A 6,156-nucleotide genomic window follows, 5' to 3' on the forward strand; every position below is an offset into this window, starting at 1 on the left:
TATATTTAAGTTTAAAATGTAATTGCTCTTGTGGTAACGTAGTTATGCGTCTTATTTTGCATACATTTGGTTCAGGTTCGAATCTAGCACTTTACATCTATTTTTTTAGTTTAATTTCAACGAGTCAATTTCGAGCTGAACATGAACATGAATATTTAAATTGAGTCGAACACGAACACACTGTTCATGAGCCGTTTTTTAACACGAGCTGATTTCGAACACGAACAATTTCAAACGAGCCGAACACAAGACAAGTCTGAGCTCGCTCAAGCTTTGCTCGTTTACAGCCCTAGAGCAGATATATAGGCTCCTGAGTATATAAATAAGAAGAAATGAAAGAAGAGGAGAATGCTCTTTTTTCTGACTCTCTCAATCCTGCTTCTTTTCACTTTTTTTTCAAGATCTCTTCTGAATTGTATGTGTTTACAAATTATACAGGATCCTACCTCCCAAAAAATTCAACAACCATGCACAAATAAATATTTTTATGTTAAACATAACGCGGTAAGCTAAATAATTGGTTAGAAACTAGAAAGCTGAGGATTCACGAGACTATAGTTGTATTAAAAAATATGTAAGCACAAATCTCAAAACAAACGAACAGTTCATAAGAACGGTACTATCGATCGGATGCTAGCAAAGAAGACATTTGGATCGAAAGACCAGAAGAATGTACCAGTGTTTCCCACAAGATGACGATGAGCTTTCAGACCGATCGACAAGTGCCGATACAGTCAAAGCAAGGAGAGCGGTCGACAAACATCTTACTGGCCAAATTAGTTCGCTAGTCTTTTTATATTTAAGTATCTTTATAATTACTAAAAACCCTCATTTAAAAGCTAATGATGATGGAATGATCTGTAATTTTATATGACTGAGACCTAATTCTATAAAAAGGTGTCCATATCATAAATAAGGGATTATGCACTCTTTATTGCTCTCTAATGTATTTGTTCTCACCTCCCCCTGCTAAGAAGTTCTATACCTTGGGTCTGTTTTTTGAACACTTTAGGATTCAATCTCCCTTAAGCTACGGTGAGTGTAAAAACATGTCGTCAATAAGAAGAAGAGCTCAACAACAACAACATGGAGAATCCAGTTAGAGGAATGTGGTAGAAGCATCATGCACTAGGGAGTTCATGGAAGAATTTGTCAAGTAAGGTTTGCATGGGTTGAGAACTCAATCACAAACTAGATGTCATGACAGTTTGCGAAGGTGCTCAGAGCGGTCGCTGCCCTGGCGGTGGCTCCAGTCCAAGGAGGACCAGCCCGACAAGAAGCACTTAACCCCCCTCAATGGGAACCACCAACAAAAAATGAGAGAAGAACAATCCACCTACAGCAGAATGATGGGTTATATTAAGATAGTGTCGGATTTGCACCTGAGGAGAGGAATCGAACAATGCGAATCAAAGTGTAGTGGCAGTCCATCTTGCTATAGGTATCGGGAGCTGGACCCTTGGAGAAATTTAAAATCCTCGCCTTAGAGCCATACAAAGAGCATTCGAACCCTAATGACCACCTCACGTCGTTTGAAGCTTCCATATGTTTGCTTAAAATCTCTAACACTCTCAAATGTAAACTATTCTTCACCACGTTGAGATTATTTGCACTAAGATGGTTCGACGGCCTACCAAGGGGTAATCACCTATTTTATGGAATTCAAGAGGTTTTTTCTATCTCAGTTTGTCAGGGCTCTAAGACTGAAAAAAGAGCGCCTGATCTTTATGCCAACTAAAACAATGAGTTATTGAGAGCTTACGATTATTTATTATACAGTTCCAATGGGAAACATTAGATGTGAAAGACTTGAAGCCTGACATGGCCTAGGCCACGCTAACACAGGGAGAGAGGTCGAAGAGATTCTTGTTTGACCTCGACCTCGCAAAACCATAGAGTTTGGATGAACTATTAGAGATGGCTAATAAGTATATTGTTTCCTATGAAAATGCCCCAGAGACTGTCAAACAGATACACCAGAAGAGGCCGCCACATGATAACAAAAAGTAACCCAAACAAAATATACGACCAATCATCCGCCCAAGCTATGAAAATCATTCCAACAACAACTCTATACATCATCACGAGAATCAGAAGATGCAGATGAAAGCCCATCACCACTGCTCATCCCAAGACCATGAATTACCACGATACATCCACGGAACCCCATTAAGGGTGTCTATGAAAGAAATAGTGGACATCATTCAAGATAAGGAATTATTTAGGAAGGATCCACAAATGAGAACCAGAGCCTTTCTTCAAGATAGCAAGAAATATTACAAGTACCACAAAAACCACATACACGATATAGAGAAATGCAGACACCTCCATAGCTTAACTGAAATTTGATAAAAGAAGGGAAGCTGAAAGAATTTGTCACCCCTGGGGTCAATACCCAGAGACAGGGCAAAGCTCCCACGGGAGAACGACTGACAGATTTACCCTCACAAATGCCATCCACATTGCAGGATACGTGCCCACCATATTTGGAAGAACTGAACCAACTAGAAGGATGAGCCAAAAAAGGTAACAAACAACAAAACTATACACTACGATCTTTGCCCCCAAAACCCATGGGTCACCCTCCTATCTACTTCATCAATGAGGATCTGCCATTGAAGGGAAATCCTTATAATGATGTTATTGTGATAACATCTATAATTAATAATTATCATGTAGATAGAGTTCTCATCAATACAAGGAGCTCAATATATATGATTTTTAATCAAGTTTTTCACAAACTAAGTCTTACTGTCGATCGGATGACTACACCGGCTAGGCCATTATACACGATTTCTCAGCTGAAAGGAATGAAAACTTAGGGATAATCAGGCTCTCAGTAAGTGGGCGGGGAATGTGAAGCAATTTACTCTGAGAGAGGATTTCCTTATGGTGGACCCCCTACCCAAGACATATAAAGCTATATTCAATCGACAAATCTTGAATGATTTAAAAGCAATTGCTATCACTAAGCTTGTTGTTGTTAAATTTTCTTAGGACAGAGAGATCATCACATTCAAAGGAGAACATGAGGAATCCCGAGTATGCTACTTATGAGACATAAGCAACGTGGAGCACGATCCTTTGGCAACCTGGAAACTAAATGAAGGTTTCATAAAGACCAACGCGACCACCCTCGAGGTCCCAGCTGCCGATAGAGAGTCAGGTAAATGTTTTATGATAAGTGAAGCTTTTGATGTAGGACAGAGGGAGTTGCTAATCCGAATCCTCTAGAAAAATATGGATGTTTCGCATGGATGATCACTAATATGTATGGAGTGTTGATCGAAGCCACCTATCACAGATTGAATGTGGTCCACCAGCTTGCACTTGAAACAAAAGATTAGAAGCTCGACCATGATGCCGATAAGACTCAACAGAGAGGAGGTACGAAAGTTAGAAAAACCAAGGTATATTTAAGAAGTGTAGTACCCCACATGGGTCTCCAATGTGGTGATGGTACATAAGGCTAACAAAAAAAGGAGGATATGTGTGGACTTCACTAACCTAAACTCAACATGCCCAAAAGAAGCGTACCCGCTACTGTAAATCGATGCACTGGTGGATTCGAAGTTCGACGCTCAGTCTTAAGCTTCCTCGATACATTCTCCGGCTATCATCAAATCAGGATGCATCTCCCTTATGCTAAAAAAACTTCTTTTATTACTTGTGAAGGGTTCTATTGTTATAATCGAATGTCTTTTGGGCCTAAGAATGCAGGGGCGATCTACTGAGGCCTCGTGGATATAAATTTTGGTAATCAAATAAAAAGAAACGTTGAAATGTATATTAATGATGTGCTAGTTAAGAGTCAATTGGCTAAAGAATACATTGGGGATTTTTAAAAAAAAACTTCCAAACAGTCAAAAAATTTAATATGAAATTAAACCCTCTGAAATGTATCTTTTGAGCCACAACAGGCAGGTTCTTGGAATACATGCTAGCCCTAGAAGGCATAAAAGTTAATTCAGAAAAGATTCAAGCAATCCTTAACATGTTCTCTCTTAGAAAGACCTAGAAAATTTAAAGGTTGACTGATCAAATCGCAAAATTGAGCAGGTTCATCTCCAAATTAGAAGATAAATGAGTTTCATTCTTCCTTGACACATTCTCCGGCTATCATCAAATCGGGATGCATCTCCCTTATGCTAAAAAAAACTTCTTTTATTACTTGTGAAGGGCTCTATTGTTATAATGGAATGTCTTTCGGGCCTAAGAATGCATGGGCGATCTACTGAGGCCTCGTGGATGTAAATTTTGGTAATCAAATAGGAAGAAACGTTGAAGTGTTTATTGATGATGTGCTAGTTAAGAGTCAATAGGCTAAAGAATACATTGAGGATTTAAGAAAAAAAACTTCCAAACAGTCAAAAAATGGAATGTATCTTTTGAGCCACGATAGGCAGGCTCTTGGAATACATGCTAGCCCTAGAAGGCATAAAAGTTAATTCAGAAATGATTCAAGCAATCCTTAACATGTTCTCTCTTAGAAAGACCTAGAAAATTTAAAGGTTGACTGATCAAATCGCAAAATTGAGCAGGTTCATCTCCAAATTAGAAGATAAATGAGTTTCATTCTTCAAAGTACTAAAAAAAGCCCAATATTTCGAATAAACACCCGAATGTGGAGGAATTTTTTAACCCCCCCCCCCTCCCCTCACCCGTCATCCTGCTCTCCTTCAGAGTTGAAACTGAAAGAAAAACTTTTTCCTTAACTGGGAGTCGGTTTGCCGTTAGTTTCTTCTTAGTCAGAGAATAACATGAAAAGTGGTACCCAATATACTACACTAGTTGGGTCCTCAAAGATGTCTAACTCAGATATCATATAATGGAAAAATTAAACTTTGCCTTGGTCATTTCATAATGAAGGCTATGACTGTACTTCCAAATACTTCTCGTATTGGTTATCACTAACAACCCACTGAAGTCTGTTCTCACCTGACCAGAACACTCCTATTGATTACTCAAATGGGTCGTGGAGCTCATCAAGCTTGACATCTCCAAAATTATTTGGATGGCTATAAATGCACAAGCTATTGCAGATTTCCTAGCACACGTTACCGAGCTACAGGACGTGAAGAAAGAGTTGGTGACAAAACCACCTGGACCTTGTTCACGGATGGAGCCTCTAGCCAATCGAGCACTAGACTCATAATTTTTCTTTCTAGTCTGATAGGGGAGAATATTTATCACTCAATCGAAGTAAATTATTCACTAACTAACAGCCAAGAGAAATATGAAGCTTTGCTTGCAGGTCTTTGCTTAGCCTCACATATGGGAATCCTCTGCATAATGGTAAAGGCCGATCCATAGCTGATGGTGAACCAAATCAATGGAGATCTTGAAACAAGGGACGAGACAATGACAAGGTACCTCGAAAAGGTAAAGACGAAGATTGGTTGATTCACTAGCTTCAAAATTGAGGATATCCTGAGAGAAGAAAATCAGATCGTTGACCTCATTTCCTGAAGACTCCATCTGAGAGAAGGGCAACATCAAAAACTCAGTTGACCTTCGATCGAGGAACCACTAGCAATGGAAATCCATAGTGAAGAAAGGAAGAGTTGGATGAACTCATACATCCACTATTTAAACATATAGGAGATCAATGGAGAGATTATCAATTATAGGAGATTCAAACTCATAGTTGTCAAGAACCCACTAGTCGTGGGAAAACTCCTCAGAAAATCAACCATGTCCTTGTACTTAAAGTGTGTTAAAGATGATGAGGTTGAAGACATACTTTGGGAAGTTCTTGATGAGGAGTGTGAGAGTCATTCCGGAGGAAAGACGTTAGCTAACTGAGTCTAGCGATAGGGGTACGTCTAGTCAAACATGCTAAAAAATGTTAGGAAATATGCTCAAAGATATACATAGTGTTAGAAGTATGGTCAATTGCACCATCAACCGCCCCAAAAACTTCACCTGATCGTTAGCCATTAGTCGTTCGTCATGTGTGGCCTCGACATCCTTGGACTTTTTTCCTCCGTCCAAATGACAACAAAAGTTCTTACTGAGGGTCATCAACTACTTTTCTAAATGAATAGAAGCAAAGCTCCTCACCCAAATAACAGTGAAGGTTGTCTGAAACTTTATTTGGACTGACCTGATTTGTTGGTATAGGTTACTGTCGGCACTATTTTTGGTGTGGGGTTT

The sequence above is a fragment of the Phalaenopsis equestris genome, unplaced genomic scaffold (genome assembly GCF_001263595.1).
Source record: "Phalaenopsis equestris unplaced genomic scaffold, ASM126359v1 Scaffold000198, whole genome shotgun sequence".
Lineage (NCBI taxonomy): Eukaryota > Viridiplantae > Streptophyta > Magnoliopsida > Asparagales > Orchidaceae > Phalaenopsis > Phalaenopsis equestris.